At 45.0% G+C, this 18,445-nt stretch overlaps 1 protein-coding gene across 4 annotated transcripts in view; it reads right to left on the reverse strand.

The window, feature by feature from the left end:
- Positions 1-18,445, reverse strand: part of MARCHF3 (membrane associated ring-CH-type finger 3) — a 574,560-nt gene that overhangs the window by 424,485 nt on the left and 131,630 nt on the right. For 2 of the 4 annotated variants that reach the window (XM_069625603.1, XM_069625605.1), the window contains exon 1: positions 7,047-7,303. The exons of 1 other annotated variant lie outside the window; for it this stretch is intronic. The gene's annotated coding sequence lies outside the window, so the exon portion shown is untranslated. Of the gene's footprint in view, positions 1-7,046; positions 7,305-18,445 lie in introns of those variants that run through there. One more of the 4 variants, XM_069625608.1, reaches the window with a different exon arrangement.

Raw genomic sequence — 18,445 nt, forward strand, 5'->3', positions numbered from 1 at the left:
CACATTCCTAACTATTATAATTTTTGCCTAAATGGCTAATAAAACAGACAGTTTGCACGTGCAACATCCTGCCAAAACTGGAATCCTTTTCATGAGTATGGCAGGAGTAGAGGAGTATAAAAATATCTATGTTATTATGTTTATGTGTAAAACGAAGAAAGTTGTCACTTAGAACTTTTTCAGTGTAAAATTACATGTGTAAAAAAATGTCATGCAAGTGGGTGTATCCATCTTTCGCATCACTTCAATCATAGAACTCCAAGGGCCTACCGGTAGAGGGGTTTGAACCTTGGAGGAGAGGACCATAAAGGTGCAATAAAAATTCAGTGCTAATAAGTTAATACCTCCTGATCTCAATATTTCGGGGTGGGGTTAAAATGTGGCTGCACAAATATTGAAGGCCTTGCCCTAACATCATCTGGGTAAAATACTGAAGGAAGGTGGCAGAATTTAACCTTGCCAGGATAGCTGCCTAAATATCTGGGTGCAACTATTGAACGCTGAATGGAGATTTAACCTTGAATGGAGAAAGACAAAAAAAAAAGCTGGAATTTTTGCTTGGAGAGCAGGAACAGAGGGATGCATGCTGGTGGCTATCTTTAACTGAAGTCCCTGACCAGATTTCTGTGCTTCTCAAGAGAGGGTCCTGAAACGCTGGTGTCTTTTCCTGAGATCCAAAAACCAAGACTCCAATGTAAGTAGATTAATCCAAATGAAACCAAGTGTGTAGGGAGGGGACGGGCAGGTCTTTAAGTGGGCCGAGCCAGCCGGTGCCCAGCCCCGGCAGTCTCCAGAATGGGCTCCCAAGCCGGTGCCCACTCCCAACTAGCCCCAGCCAGCTGACACCTCAAGCAGCCCGTGTAGAGGCTACACAGTTACACCTGTTAGGTGCAGGTGTCAGCACTTTGCATTAGGAAAAAAAAGGCATTGCCTTTTCTTTTTTCCAAACCGCAGTACTGACACCTGCAAGCAGCAGGTGTAACCATGCAGTGCGAGCTGCCTGATGTCTATGTACTCGAAACAGGAGGAGGGCAGGACTGCCCAGCTCTCCTTTTGTTTCTGAGTAACTAGTCATCACCCGGCATGCTACATGCTGGGTGATGACTAGTTACTCGGAAACAAAGGTAGAGACTGGGCCCTCCAGCCCTCCGCCTGTTTCAAGTACACAGACACCAGCAGCACGAACACCTTTCATTCAAGAAGGCCGTAGTTACAGCCGACTCCTTGAATTAAAGGGCTGCCTGCGAGCTGGGGCACACTCGTGTCACAACTTTTGGTGTGACAAGCCCCTTCTTTTGTTTAAAAGGAGGGGCTGGGCGCATCAAAGGTAATAATGCCGGTGTGCCCCAGCTCCACCTCTTTTACCACACGTCCCCACACCCTTTATTGAGGGGTGCTCTCATTAAGGGGTGTGTCCTTAGGCCACATACCCTAACGAGAGCCCCTGTCGATTTCCATTCCCACTTAACGCACTGAGGGCGCGTGGGTCTGCCTACCCTAATATTTTCCCTTAATAATGGGCGGGGGGGGCACCTGTGCATATTAGCATATTTTACTGAATAATAAATTAACTCCCACATAGATAGGGGCAGCTGAGGGAATTAAAAACCACTGCCCTCTTTCCTATTGGGAAGTTAAGTGATATTCACTTAAAGTAACTGGGTACATCTATTTTTCCCGTCAACCCCAGACTTCTCTAAAGAAAAGGTGTGTCCCTGTTCAAAAACGAAATTCCTAAGTCACCAGTCCCTAGACCTTTCCTTTAAACAGAGGGGTGCTGAATATTACTGAAGCCTGGGTTTTTGGTGCTGGGTAGAGAAGTGCTGGGTTAAATGAAACCAAGTTTCATTTCTAATTGAAGAATGCACAATCTCTCCTGAGAGTAAGTGACCCCATCTTGTATTGCTGTGGGGTGAAGAAGGAAGAAGGGTTCTATCAATCAAAAAAGTGTTCTCAAAAGTCTTTCAAAGAAAACGTGTGTTTTGTTTTGAAGCTTTGTTTTGTGCCACAGAAAAAGTGGTGTGTGTAACCATTTAGTGAAAAGATTAATTGAACCTATAAATTAAATAAATACATATTCTTCTGTACCCTGGCCTGGCTCTTGGCGTATTGTTGGCACAGGGGCAGGCATCTACATGGCTCTATAGGAGTCAGACCGGGCTAGCTGAACAAAATGAATCGATGTGCTGCGCGACATCTTAATTGGGGGTCGGGGTGGGCAACTCGACATGGTGGTCTCCCATTATATCGTTACAGTGGAAAGAAAGGACCGAGAGGGCAACCCGGTCAACAACAAGGGGATAGCAGTGTACATATGGTGTGTGTGTTGGGGTTTTTGTTACTTCTGAAAAGCACTCATGTGCTCCCCTGTACCAGGGTGGACAAACAGCTCAAAGAAAAAGAGAGTCAAAGATGTATGAAGGTATATAATACATCCAGTTTTTTCAGAGAAAGCACAACGATGTGTAAGTACTATACTGGAGGATTTAAAAGGATGCAATGAACATCAAGGTAGATCATGAAATCCGTGCTGTTTCAAATAAAGAACACATGAATGCATTGTGTGCAAGGATTGGTACACAATTTCAAAAAAGTTACATTGGGACTGTGTGCCCATATAATACAGGTTGTGTCATCTGTGGGAAGTCTAACGTGCCGCCCAAGCCGATTTTCAGAAGGTTAATTAAAACTACTTCAGTGCTGGAAATGGAACAAATGTACTCAGGGAACCCACCCCTCCTTGTGGGGGAGAAAAGGGTGTAAGCAGGTGGGTATGTAGGCGGGCCTAAGCACATGTCATGCAGCACCCTATCTCGCCAAGGAACCCAAGCCTGGCGATTTGAATTCAAGCAAAGAGCATTTGGGGAACATAAGAATGCTCCTACGATGATGATCATTTTAGATGCAAAGAGACCCTTTCATCTGGTACAATGCGGTCACTGGTGCCTTTTGCCAAAGTCACAGAGCACTGACCTCCTTGACTTTGTAAAGTTTGCAGGTTTCTCGTCCCAGAAAACTAAAAAAAAAGTATAGCCTTTACTGTCTCATCTAAACAATTTAAAAAAAAAAGGTGCTTTAAGTGCCTTGAAGTCAGACACAAACGTTATTTGTGGGGCTGGGTTGAAACAATGCTCATTGCTGAAAATGAATAATGCACTGGGGAGACAGATGTACAAGTGTTCACCACTGGGTTAATTGTGAGCCCAGATAATAGTGTTTGCTCCATCAGTACATATATTAATTACTGAGGTTTTAATTTGTGAATAAGGTCACACTGATCGTGAATGCACATCCTCAGAATAGTTTTGCCCAGGATAAAAAGGCACTCCAGGGCAATTTCCCAACCTCGGAATGCCTATGAAAGTGAAACTCAAAAGTACAATGCAGTGCACACTTCCATTGAGTGATGCAAATAAGAAAACAATGCTTGTCCGTCAAACTAATCACAAATCACTCAACTAAGGAACCGTCACCTTTATTTTGGCCAATACACTTACCTACACTATTACAAAAAGGTAAATGGACGTAAGTTGTGCTTGTTTCCAATTATATATGGGATAAAGTACCCCCTACCCGTACGTTATAAGGATATTGAAATTCACCAAGCAGTTCGGACTTGTTCTTTTATAAGGCCACAGAACTCGGACGTGACTTGCAATATCCTTTTTACTTAGGATAGTAGGTATTTTATTACTTATTAAAGGGGATGAATGTGTGTGTGTGTGTATGCATTATATCTGGCCTCTTGCTTAATCTAATGTAAGAGCTCTTCCATTTGCTGATCCATATAATCAATGTACAATTTGTTTGGATTTCAAAAAATCTAATATGCAGCTTTGGATGTGTTGCAGAAAATAGTTCAAATATTTTAATTAAGTGCGTGAAAAACTTTCATTTTGTACTTTAAGATGAGTAGTAACATGCAGCTTCTTGCACACGTGTTAAACTTCAACAGTGCACAAATTAAACATGCTACCATAAACAGTTTCTTGGCGATTCATCGCTGTAAACTGTCACAGAAAACAAACAAGCAAGGAATTTGAAAAGCTTGTAACGGCTTTAATTAACTGCTGCAGTGACAGCTGGAATTCTGAACTTTGCTGGCTCAAGCAGCAGGTATTATGAAGTCACAACTGATGCCTAATAAGCAGTTGTGTTGTCATTTTCTCATTACTGGCCAGTTGTGATGTCACAACTAAGCTGCAATAAGAATATCATTTCCCGGCTTATACATTTATTGCAGGCTGCAATGTATATGCAATTGTCCTCAATCTGGTGGGTTCACAGTGCATTGAGTCCTTTTGATGAGGTGGGTGGAGCAGTGTAGATTATGCAAATGTTTGGAGAGCAGGACATGGGAGTGCGGGCAACACACAACTGACCCTCGAGCCCACTTTGAACAGTTGCCATCTATGTATTTGAAACATGTCTGTGATAGTGATTCAGCAAGAATCCCCCGTTGAAGGAGTAATGCAACTTGGGCTCTCTGCTCTTTTCATTTGTCACAATACTCACCCTAATATATTGCAAGACATATATTGAACAGCATGTGAGACTTAAATGTGTGAGCTCCGTGAAGAAACTGCCAATCAGTCTCCCATGCCGCCCCAGTCTAGTGAAGCGTTGGCTGCTTGTGGGTGACAGCGGCAACCGATCTAGGAGTTGCCTGGGCTCTGTGTTGTTCCAGCCCATGGCCTACCATGTTCTTCTTACAATACATCTTTGACACCAGTTCCATTACCCAGAAGCGGGCACAAGACGCAGGTAACTCACCAAGTAATAACGTGATTTAAATAACATTACGTGCAATGAATTAAGTGACCAAAACGTGGGCTAGGCATCCAGGCCAAAATTGGCAGAAGGACGCGGTACAAACCCACTTTACCTCACATGAATTGGAAGAAAACGCGATCTCTCTAGACAGACAGAATAAACAGCTAGCTTACATTTGAATTGCATTGTAAAACGCCCCCACTTCGACGACCAACAGCAGTAGAGTCAAATACACTGCAAATCTGCATAATGATGTTAAAATATGTCCGATAAATGTTGGCAGGAATAATTCTGTCATACTCATTAAACATGTAGCTAGGCCTGGCTGGAGACGTGTGCGGCCCACGTCAACCTGGTGTTTGCCCACCCGCCCTGCTTATACCAGAAAACAGTCTGTGGTATGCATACATTATAATGGAGACAAAGAAATACAGCCGCCGATTATCACTAGAGGGCCAGCCAGAAGGGAGCTGAAACACTAAATGCCCACTGAAAAGCTATACATCCTTCTTTGTCAGCAAGTGGGTGATGTGGAGGAACCGGTGTTAAAAGGCAACAAGGGGGTAACAGTTCTGTATACCATGAGGGAAGTGAAGGCCCGAAGGGGTCCAGCCAACACTGGAAAGCGCGCATTTAAAGCCCCAGAACGAAAGCAATACAGAAAGACATATATTGCCGAGTTATACGACTTCTGACTGGCAACATAGAGGCAGTTGCTACTCCCCCCGCAACCCCCCCCCCACTGAGGATCCCAGCCCCTTTCAACTGAAACATTTCCCCGACGCCCTCCCCGTTCACTGGATGGGGAAAATCCTCACCATTGTATGGGCTAAAACGCCATACAATTTGAAACATAATTTTTAAAAAAGCTGCCAATAAGTCTGTGTCTGCAGCTCATTACAACTAATAAACTACCAATCAGAATGCGGCTTCCTTTCCGTGGATGTACTAATTAAGGGGCGCGCATACACTGTGCAGTACGGTATCTGCCACCGGGCAACTAGTGCAGGCGGAAATGCTCGTCCAACGCCCTGACAGGGGGACAGGGAATACGTGTTTGCGTGGGACGAGCGAGTTCTAGCCCCGTTTTTTAAAAAAAAAATGTTTTTACTAACAGTAAAAACCAAGGCAGGGCGCGCCACGCACACGCTCGTTGTGCCTTATTGACAAGTATGCATGCATATTCCCGTTTCCCCTTTGGCGAACTGTCAAAAATACAGCACGCCAAGCCTGGCAGAGCCTGCGTGGCAAGTGCCCTCCGCCCCCACTGGCATGCACATGGGTGAACACTGCCCCTCCCCCAGAGCCCCACGCACAGGGCAATGTGGCCCCGGCAGCGGTGGGTGTTCTGCAGGTCTGCCGTCCGGCTGTGGTGGGCTGCGGCGCTGTGTGCAGCTGCACTCCCCCCCCCTCCTCCCCCACCGGCGTGTTTTATCACTGCCTCCAGTGAGCGCGCAGTGTTTTAACAGATGGGCTGTAAAGCCTGGGAAGGGGTTCTGTCTGCGCTGGATGGCGTTGAACTGAAGCCTCATAAAAGTTCACGGACACAGCCAGCCCCAGACAGACCCGGCGAGCACAGCCAGACAGACGCACTCTCACCCCCAGGCATCACACAGCTCCCCCCAATCACCACCCCTCACCCCGCCAGTGGGAAGTTCAAGACTGGGCTTCCCAAAAGACATTCCAGTAGCCCACCTCCCCCAGAACGCATTAAGCTCCAGGCAACACAGCAACAGACAGACGTTTTTTTCTTTTTAACAGCATAGGCTTGCCTTGGTGTATACGTGTACAGCGATGTCAAGAAGCGCATGTCAACTGCAGCCACTCACCCAGTCCTATGTTAGGCTTAGAATTCTGGTACCTGTAGTCCCATTAAAAAGGTCAAAATCAACAAGAGCGCTGACAACTTCCATGCGTGCGAATGTACAGAAATAAACAGTTCATACCACACACGCCGAGGCGTGAGCTTCAACATCATTAAGTAGCTCTCATGTGCAAACTTCGGCGCTGACAGTTTGCAACGAACCTAGCCCGAGCATGCCTACGCATGCATACCTTGCATAGAGCGGTGTCACATACCTTCCCATGTATGTCCCTTCTGCCACTATGAACAAAACAGAGACGATGCACGGAACTCTGTAATTGCAATACATCCCACTTTCTCCTAGACATAATCCAACGTCTGTGCCTTCTCCATTAAACATGCACAGTCCGTGCTCAATGCAACAGGGAATGCAGCAGCACGCGCGTTTTGCAGTTCCCTGCACGCTTACCCTGCTGGAGGTCTGCTTTCAGAATACCGTTCGCCCTGCTCCCGCAAGTTTGTCCACCCTGGAGGCGTTGCGCTGGTTGCCATGTGCAGGGCGGCTGTCAGGGTGCGTCCATGCAGGGTCCCTGGTTGCAGCAGGAATCACGTCTAGCCGCCCGCTCCCCTGCAGCGCCGCGCCTCCCAGGGCTGCACAGTCAGCTCTGTGCCGTCTGCAGCTGCACGCCCCAGTCATTGACCTGCCTTTGCTCCTCCTGCAGCCGCTGCAGACAGGGCGTTCGGAGGGGGCGGGGCCTGTGAAGCCCATACCGGAGATTGGCAGGTCAGGCCAGCAAACCAGGAGCAGCCGCGAGGAAGAGCGCGCGAGTCACGCACAGCATGGGAGGCGACAGGGCAAACGGGTTGGCATGGGCGCCTCGCTGGGGGGAGGGAGGAAGCATTGGTCAGACCCCCTAAATGCCAGTTTAGTCCAGAACGAATGGCATGTTGATAGGAACTGTGACTACTGTCGCTGGGAAATAGAAACTTTGGAAAATTAGTTCGTGACGTGCGAGGAGTACAGGAAACGAGGAACAATAATGTTTAAAAAATTGACAAAGCAAAACAGGAGCGCGCTCATTAGTTAATGTGTAAGAAGTGGGCACGAAAAGTCCGAGATGGAAAAGACGAGGACGTTGGCATTTATTACAAGGTTAGAAAAGTGGAGGCAAGTTGTGTAATGAACCAAAACGCAATAAATAAATAAAAAATGTATATCAATGGCAAGAGACGGCACATATCACTCGTTGATGCAAATCACAAAAATACAATTTTATGGAGGAAAAAAAGCATTGGAAACATGAATACGTCTCGTTTTTTTAGTATATCAGCATGACGATGTGCTGGATATGGTTACACAATACTGCCAGGAACATCCTGCCTCGTATTGTTGGGTTCAGCAAGTATAGAAGTATGGAATGGCCCGGGGACAACTCTTTCACTTCTGGGGGAATATAAGGCACAGTATTGTGGAGTGTGAGAAGGGTTTCCTTAGAAGGGTTGTCATATGCATGGGAGCAGCATCACGGTAGTATGTGTTTAATGGTACTGTTTGAGGCGCCGTGAGCCAGCTGAGCTGCAGCATTTATAATGATGCTGTTGGGGTGCCATGCATGCAACTTTCAACGCTCACAAAGGTAGATGTAATCATGAAGAGCACATTAAGGCAAACATCGCCTTTGCTCTTCACTCTCCACTTTGTGAGACAATCTGCTACCTGCAACTTATGATTTGCAGGTGGAATTTTAGAATGGATTCCAATGGATTTCTCTTGCTATTTAACAGTTGTAAATGTGAGGAGTATTCCATTGAAATCTTCTGGTTTTACACGTGCATGAAGATCTGATGCAGATGTAAACCCGAGTGCTCTTCCAAGACAGAGAAGGAAAGTAAAGTAGAGGTGCAAACTCTGGGTTTCTCCCCTCCTACGCCGGAGAACAGCACGAACATGGGACAGAGCATTCAATTGCGGCACAAAAGCATTACACCTCACTTTTTTTAATGCATCTCTTTAATGAAATGCCATGATGAAAATGACCCCCTGAATGGTCTCTCCACCTTCTCCTTCCAGCTTCCTCCTCACACTTTCGCAAATTCTTCACAACACCTACCAAACTCCTCTTCCAGAGTTTCTTCACCTCCCTCCTCACAATGCCTACCAACCTATTCTCCTGATGTTCACTTCATCACCATCCCCACAACCCCTTTCAATTGCTTCCTCAGAACTCCTTGCAACTTTCTCCTCATAATTCCTGCCATCCACCTCTTTAGCTTTACCAACAACATTCCTCCTAATTCTCGGTTTCCCTTCTTATGCCTTCATCCTACTAGCCTTCTATCTCGAAAGCCCTTCCAACCCTTTTCTCCTCGCTGCCACAAACTACTCTCCGCGCAGTCTCTGAGCCTCCACCGGTAACTCCTAAAACCCACACTGAGGACAATAACATACTAGTAATCGGGATTACTTGAATATTATTATTATTGTTTTAACATTGCATTCCTGGATAACCCGTACAACAAAAAGAATCCAAAAAGGGCAAATTACCCATGCATCACTTTGCAAAAGTAAATAAAGTTTCTTACATGTAAAAGTCTCAGAGGGTTCCCGTAGGACCCATCTGACACGGAGCTCGTCATAACCCAAAAGTTACAGGTTATATAGTGGAAAACCGCACATTAACATTCAGACATTACAAAGTCATCCCACCTCCCTCATTGGCTACCTCCTATATGACATGCTAATATCCCCCTATAGTCCGTTGACCAATTGGCCACACCTTCTCCAAGCCCATTCTCCTATGCATGTGGCCCACTACATTGTCACTATTAAATCCTAGTACATGTTTGGCTAACAGATATAGTGATAAACTAATACATTTCAACCGTCACGTGATGTGCAGCCCTCCGTCCCAGGCACGTTTAAAATAAGACTGGTAAGGCCAAGTCTGCTTTGATGGAATAATGGGCCTTCTCATTATACAGGAAGCCGCGACACACACAAACTGCCCCCCCCACCTTGAACTAAATGTACTGGCATCACCTCTGCTCCTCCTATGCCTCCTAGTCACGGCATGTTCCAGACACAGCTCTCCTGTAATCTTCTTCAAACTCCAGGTGCCCAGTAATGACATGACCAGGGCACCCCTCTTAAGCTTCAATTTCAGGGATTTATTTGCTTTGGTTATGCATCTACTTGTAGTTCAAATAGGGTGACGCTCCTTGGGCGACGGCATAAGTGCTCTAAATCTTTGTCTATACTTTTGGCATCACAAAACCTTGTGCCCTGTTCTCAAGAATTTTTCCTCCAAAGGGCGCATCCCTGCCTGGCCACCTCACATCTAACATTCCATTCCCACAGCCTGCAAGCTCTGCAGCTGGATCTAATTGGCGTTTAGCTGCGCAGTGCGGGTGCCTGTGACCTCGGCTTTTCTCTTGGGGGATGGAATAGGGATCTGTCTTGGACCTGAGCGAAACAGAGCCGTAGCTCCACATCAGGGCCTTCATTATACTCATCATGTATTGAGGCCTTAAAGTGGAATATGGTGGCACTTTTGCAATGTCTACCCGCTGACCTCGTGTTTACCACAATGACTTTCCGACTCAGATTTTCACCTGCTTCAGCTCCCTTCTCGCACCTCACTGAAAAAGTAGCTTTGTGCACTATTTCTCACCACAGAGCCTATGATACACTGCCCTATCTATGACTTCTGCAAGAGCAACATTAATACATTTGTTGCTCCTTCTGTGTTGCTATATGATGCATCCATTTTGTGTCAAAATGACTACAAGTGATATGTATGCCTTCCACCGAGCAAAATTCAACTGCTCCCACTAAGGCACTTGCTGATAGGTTTTTCTCAGCCTAAACATTTTTGCCTGGCTGGGACGCTGTGCATCCCAACACTTATCCAGCTTCTGAAGTAATAATAATAGGTGTTATTATAATCCCATTTTGAACAATACTTTATTTACTAGATATCTTTGATTGAACCTATTAGGTATTAATGCAGGCCCACAGTGGTACTTGAAATTAGCTCTCACAACAATCGCCTGCCTTCTTGGATTAGACATTTGCTGATCTGCTGCAGGAGGATGACCCTCCTGTACGATACCAGTTCCAGGCTGCAGTGGCGTTTACACTGCACTATACACTGCCAAAACAGACACAGCCATTCCCTCAGCTGCTAAAGTGGCTCTTACTCTGTTCCTCTGCCCACCCGCTGATCAAAAGATGCAATGTTAGCATTTTGGGTATCAGAGCAACTTTAAGAGTTATACATTGAGGCATCCCATAAAGGGACAGGCTTTGCAAAGTAAATGCCTCCATTGACAGTCCTCAGCCACAGAGCTGGAGCATGGTGGGATCCCCCAAATACCATCCCAGAGTTCAGCATCACACCGCAGGGGGGAGGCACCCGACCCCTGTGACCATCCCCTGTAGCACCCCCAGAGACGGGCAAGGGGCTTTGTTGCATAAGGTAAATGTCTGTGGTGTAGTGCAGCTCATTCAATGATGGCCTCACTCAATGGAGTTATATCAACCCCCAATATTAGCATGTCTCAAATGTATGACAACTCATGTTCAATTGCGGCACAGCTAGCCAGGTACCTAAACGTATACATTTGAATTGCATTCTACTTGATCTTGTGGCAATTGCCAGAACTTATTAACAGTTTACAGCAGTTTTAAGATCAGGCTTTTCTGTACTCCTTCCAAATTAATCTGTGACCTTGCAGCAGTATGGTGACATTCCAGGGCACTCCCAGTTTAAATGAGCGAAGGTCCCCTCTGGGGCTTAACATCTATGGTATTGCGGCAGATAATTGCAATCTATTTTGTGTTTAATCATCATCAAGGAGCTATACAGCACATCTGGCATATTACATTGTATCTGCTCCACTCGGGCATTATGAAACTCTTTAGCATGTTATTTATATCCATTCCTTATCTGTGAACCCTCTAGAACAAGTTAGAGGATAGCCGATCCTCTAGCCTTTGCAGGGAATACCAGCCCAGTGTATCAGACTGCTTCTGTAAGTTTGGCAAATTGCAAATAAAATATCTTCTCTTTCCCCTATTTTGAACACATCCCAGTGAAGGTGTGGCAGCTCTTGCCACAGATGGCCTTAAGATCACCCAGATGACAAAGGAAGAGTCAAAGGTTTCTTATTTTCAGAATGGCCCAAAAAACATTTTTATTCTTGTGAGAGGGTAGATCAGGTTCTAGGCAGGGTCCACTAACAGGCTTCTTTCTCATTTCCAGTGGGATCCCTCCACCTTTACCCAGGCGTCGCTACACCCCAGGTTTTTCCAGCTAGCGATTGGTAATAGCTACTATCTAATGCTTGCTAGCGCTGAGCCTTATCTATCTAGCCCCCTTCAGGATTTTACTAAGGGTTTCCTCACTTAACATTTCCCAAGGTTTCTCAATAGGAGCTGATGATTTCGGGTGTGCCAATGTCAGACACTCTGGTCCAGCCTCTCCCTCAGTCATGCCCTTTTTCTCCTCTTCCTGATATTACTGCACCCTCTATTCTAATCTCTCTCTTTCTCTCCCCCTCTCATTGTGTCTCCACCCGTTGATCTTCTTCCCACTCTCTCTCTCGCTCTTCTGTCCCTCTAATGTTGAAACTCTCTTCTCCTATCCGCTTCTCCTCACCTTTCTCCATGCCCCTCTTCTCACCATTCTTCTCTCTCTACACAAGTCTCCTTCCTGTGGGCTGTTGCTTCTTTGTTCCATCGCTGGTTCAGCTGGTATTTGTAGTTTCCTGAAACAACCAGAGAGAAACGGGCCAGCATTTGGAAATGCAGGTATTGGCTGATCAAGAGTGGTGTCATCGTCAATCATAACATTAAACAGAGGGGTAGAGTGATAATACAACCTGTATTGTGATGTAGTAGGTCAAACAATAAGTTAACAAAAATAAACTTTATTCAGAGAATTCAAAATTTAGTAAAATATCAATAAACCAAAGAGGCAATTTATAGATAACAAATAGTAGACAAGACAAAGCAATATATTGTACGATTTATGTACCAGAAAAGTGAATCTGGACCTTTCAAGGTTCTGTCACTCTTCTGAATGGAGGCTGTTCTGGTTATAGGGACATATATTGTTTATAATCTCAGAGAAAGTGTTGATTACTCTGCATAGTTGGATTTTATACACACATAGCCTCTGCCATTGGCATATTCTGAACATGTTTCTGTTCACGTTCCAACAGATGGGGAACATTCGTCAGGAGATTGATAGTGAGGTTACTAGTAATAACAGGACTATGGAGTTTGGAGTCCCGTCAGTCTCTAACAGGTCAATATCCAGATTCAATGGTACTTCTGGCTGCTATCACATTACAGACTCAGTTGGTTAGTGGTGGTAGTCGGGTAGTGTACAATCTTGTAGTTAGACCCCATTCTGAGTACACTCTGAAAAACATGTCGCTGGTGGATCCCTAGGTTAGCCTCAGCTGGTAAGGTATGAAGTTTGTTGACTCAGATCGCCTCAGTAGTCAGCGGTGGGCCTGTATGGTAGTACGTTTTTGTTTCCATATAGCAGATATCCATCGGATGGATTTAAATTCCTCCTAAGCTTCGCTGTCCTTGTGTATGCGTCTCATGTGCGGCTCTCCCATATCTGGTGATGACTCTGGCACACAGAGAACGTACAGGAACTGGGCCCTACCAACTGCCAGCTTCCCCCTCTGGGGTAGGACTGGCTCTTGCTTCCACCCTCGTAGGCTTTCCGCCCTAGGCTGAAAAGGATCCCCCATCCCTTCCTGACAGGCATTGGGACACACCCTCAAAAAGGCTTTAAAGGCCACCACACACAGGCTCCTGTGGCCTACTAGGAGTCCTTTTCGTGAACATGCCCACATAGTTAATCAATGTTCAAGAAAAGGAACACATGCCTGCGATCTCAATAATGTATCCATCCCTTGCATTCTGACACTTGTAATTTGTCCAATGGCAAAAGCATATTTTCTAGAAATAAAAGAAAAAACACAGGATTGTGTTAACTGCTGCTAACTACATGGAAAAACCAGAGATCCTTCTATCAACAAAACTATAATCAACTCCCCAATCTCGAGAGTCCTGTACATAAACCGTGATGCCCTTTTCTTTGTACTGCTGCATAAAATCACTCTGAAAATACCTTGTTCCTTCTGTTTGAGAATACTGAAAATCAAAAAGCATTGCTCTGGGCAAACTTTAGAGCCCCAAAGCTTTCTGTGGGGACCTCAACCCACGAGATTTCAGCGCCCGATGTCTCGCGAGATTTCGCACGGGAAGCACGCTTGACGGCGGTAAACATTGACTACACAAGGCCAGCATAATCAAACAGCCCATCCGCATGGCTGCTGGTTGCCCTATGAGACTTTGGTGTGAGATTCCACACCAGCAGACATAATACCAGGGCAGTGGGACCAACTGCCTTGGTTGTCTGTGGATTTATGCTTTGTGCTATGAGTACCCTATTTGTTATCTCTGTAAATAAAGCCCACCACTCAAAGCTGATTGTGTCCAGTGATCATTGGGCCACTACATAAATTGGCGATGAGAAACCAGGACCCCGCCCCCCACATGGCCATCTTGCAAGGTGCTACACCACCCGTGCTTTCCACCAATTGAGCGGACCAGGACTCTTGCCCTTAGCCTATGATGTAGTGCTCAATTAGAATACTTTTTCTTTATTTTCAACGAATTCGGATTGAGCTCACACCCCCTTTTACAAATACCCTGGGTCACAATGGACAATGAACCAGGCTGGTTGGTGCAAATACATTATTTATTTTAAAATCAAAGAAAAGCACACACTTAATATTGGGCAGCAATCACCAATGGGGTGATAGTTACAAAGTAAACTATTGAAATACACTTGGTTGACCTACTACAAGAACATATCCAAAGAACAAATTAATAGGAACACTTTTTATATTCAGGTAGATAGCACCAGAGTTAAGATTTCTCCTGCAATGCTCCCTCAAACCTCAATTAATCAAATTTTGAGTGGATAGAAAGGAGCAGCAAGGAGTCAAGGATATTAGGCAGCAAACAGAATCAAAACCCTTTGCAGTTGCAGAAAATGCCATTCGGAATTGGCAAATGATTTGAGTGCGGTTGAATAAATGAGATAAATATGGCTTATCACAGTATCAGGGATGTAATATCACTAGCAACTACAAGGCAAGGTATCAACTGAGGATATACATTTCCAAAAGCAACTTGAGAGTAAAAACACAGTGCAGCCAAAATCACACGTTGAAAAGTTGCATTTTTCTCTTTTGCAGTTTTAAATGTCAAAACTTTTTATTTTTAAAAACGGGTGAAATAGACAGAATGGGAATGCAGTTGTTAGGCTGGGGGGAGTGGTAGATGCACATCACAGGGATAATACAGAAGTGAAAGAGTGACCCTAGCTGAAGAATTGGATGAGATTTTCAATATGGAAGGAGATTTGGTTATGGGAAAATAAATCAGTTAAAAGCGAAAATCGGTTGGGAAAGGAAAGGACAAGTTTTACTTATACTAGATTATCAAGACTAGATTGTTAAAGAAAGACACGGTATGCTCCAAGGTTAATTTGCAACTTAACCTTTTCACCCCGTGTTCAGCTCTATGTGGGAATTACTTAAATTATTCAAAATATGACTAAGGATCTATGCAAGACAAAATGAATGGAAGAATTGCGCTAACACTAGAAAACCAAGGACAGGATGCACAGAGAATTCAGACTTATCTTAAATGAGTCATCAGGGTATGGATGGGTTTACTTAGAGAATAGGACAAAGACAAGGTATCAAGGTAGGGTAGGCTATGTGTTGTTATGGGATGGGGAAATACTCACAATCAGCGCTTAAGTTGGGGATTTGGGACAGCCAACCGGGTTCTGGACTCAAAGGCTCTGGTCACTGCACGGCAGACTCTCCTGGCAAAAGACAGCTGGGCAAATGTCTGGTCACGGCAAAGCGACGCCTCAGCTACATGGCGCTGGTAAGCAGGGCAAGCAGGCATCACTGGAGAATCCCAAAGCAGGCTCAGCCACCTTTCCCCTTTCTCCCTGAAGTTAGTGGGATTTTGTTATGGGGTTTAGTGCTGAAGGGTGGTTCTGCCTGGATAGGAAGGCCTGGATCAACTATCCCTTTTCTGGCTGTGGGGTCTGGAATCTTGCAGAGTGAAGGTGGAATATCTGGATACGCAAGAACTGAAATATTCAGAAGAGTGTGTGTCCTCCTGTGATCTTTCCCCTTATTTATAAGATGGATGACAACACAGGGTTTATTGTTGGGCAGAACTAAGCTAGACCTACCCCTCAGAACCGGATAGGTCAGCCCATGTTGTCCGCCTCCTCAAGGAGGGGACTCAGTTTATGGGATTGTGTTTTATGAGTTACAAATCCATCCCACAGTCATTTTTGTCAAAAATCAATTTAGACATAAATCGCTCCTTTTTACAGTTGTGGCACTTTTGCAAATTACATAGGCAGATTGCATATTTCAGACAGAACATGGTAGTCCAACTCCCAAGTTTGTAGGACTTTGTTTCGCCCTTCTAATAATTTGTCATGCTTTTTAGGGGCAACCGCGCTTCACTCAACCTCCCACAATTTTAGGTATGTGTACATATCATCATAGAGCATATTTCCATTATTTTTTAACGTTCCACCATATGTACTTTTCCTATGATTCACATTTTCCTGGCGTTTCCGTCCCATACATGCTATGGAGAGCCGCAATATCTTGTTTTGAAGCCACAGAAATTACCTTTAAATTGTAAAACTTTTACATTACTGCGTTGCCCGGTTATAGAAACATTACTGCGTTGCCCGGCTATAGAAATAACAGTCTTACAGTTTATTAATACAAACAGTCTTTTAAGCCAGATGGGCTGGGCCTTTGTCCTCCAAATATGGTCCTGTCTTGCAGGACTACCACCAAATGTCAGTTTAGCCCAGAGCTGCCATGGAGTTTCTCAGTTTGAGTGAATGGTAGGTGTCACTTCCAAAAGTAACACATAGGTGTCCCAGAATCTATTGTCTCAAGCTGGAGCACAGACACAAGTCTGACGAGCGTGTGAGATGCATCCTCTTGGCCATTCAAAGCTTCCAAGGGCAGACAGAAAGTAACATGTCGGTGTCCCAGAAATGTATTGTGGCTCCTTTTGGGGGGGGGGGGGGGCACTGCTGTTGCCAGCACAGAATTGTCATTTGAAGCCATGCAGGAAACCTATTTGGCTGGTTCCCCAGTACAGCCAATGCATTTATTTACTTATTTATTTAGTTTCCCTGAGCCCAAAAAGCAAGGCTGTTAGATTAAAACATCATATTATATTTAAACCAAACCCCCCTTACATTTCTTGGCAAGGACAGGGCCTTATTCAACATTACACTTTTAAAACAGATATTTTTCTGGTTTGCAACAGCGCATTTTGACACGTTGGTAATTCTGCTCGGATGTTCCTTTCAAATTCGGTTTTCTCTTCCATCTGGAGTCCAAACATTGTTTGCAGCCCTAGTCATTTTCTCTTACACAGCAATCTGTTCAAGGCCTAGGTCCACTGAAATTGACATATGCACAGAGAGCTAGGGTTTCTTTTGAAGCGTTTATTTTTGACAATTTGTAGCAAAAGTCAAGCATTTTCCGTACGGCTGAGGGTAAAGTTTCTGGTGATTTCCCAGATCATGCCTGACACAGCCTGCCATTGAGAGATGCTTTCATTGGATAAAGCACAACTGGAATATTGCTGGGCATAGTTGGGCCTTACTGGATCAGAACTGTATATTGTTTAACAGATGAAGAGCATCAGGGCACCATCTCTTTAAACGCCAAATATTTCCTTTATTAGAGTGGAAATGTGGAGAAATGTGGAGCTAGCAGCACAGCAGCGCTGCTTTTTGATTTTCTTCTTGCATGTAAGAAAACACACTGGCAGCTTTTCTCAGTGTGCCCCCTGTTCCTTCTTCGCCACTAGGTGCTAGGTGCTTGGCAAGACAGTGCAAACATCATTTTGTAGCCGCAAACGCAGTGTTGATGCGAGGCAATGGTGCTCAAAGGAGCCAGCACAGCCATTCTGCTGATAACTGCTGAAGTGCAGCTTGGAGATGGAGGGGAATTCTGCTAAGTGGGTAAATGTATCCCACAATTCCCCCCCGACTCTTCTGAGACTTCTTGTTGAGGGAGAGTAAGGCAACGTGGGGTGCATCAGGTGGAGTCCTTTTTCTATCCGGGAGTGGTACATCACGATCCTCCCGTTGTCTCTCGTTGCAGCGTGGAGCGAAACCGCTTTTACTTCGGTCTTTCTTTGTGGTGTGGAGCGACACCCACAGATCTTCCTTTGGTCTTTCCTTTCCAGGTCCCCGGGGAAGCCCTCCTTGGTCTATGAAGGGGTAGAACCAGTACGAATCTAGTGAATAAATCAGAACCAGTTACAACATTTTCCCACTGACTGCATTCCCGGAAGGTTAACGGCAGTGGGACGCACATGCATTACGATCATTACAGTATGGAGACAATAACCACACATAAATAATCCTTCACAAGACACCGATAAACACTAATTTTTACTAGAATATATTGTTTTGTTGATGATACCCTTTTTGCACTGATAATAAAGAAAAATACTCCCTGTTAGATAAATATACCTATAAACCTACCTGATTCCTTCTGGTTCTTCTTTTTCTTGTTCTCATTTTCCAGATGTCTCCTCTACTTGACTTTCTCTTGGCTCCTCAATCAGCTGCAAAGTGTGCCTAGGGTGACAACTCTTTAGCTGATTAATATGGACCCATTTCTCTTCTGTCAGCTCTCCTTTGGGGATGCGGATTCTGTAGGCTAGGCCTGGGATGGTGATCTCCTTTCCATTTTCGAACC

This window comes from Ambystoma mexicanum, chromosome 6p (genome assembly GCF_040938575.1).
Source record: "Ambystoma mexicanum isolate Mex_15411 chromosome 6p, UKY_AmexF1_1, whole genome shotgun sequence".
NCBI lineage: Eukaryota > Metazoa > Chordata > Amphibia > Caudata > Ambystomatidae > Ambystoma > Ambystoma mexicanum.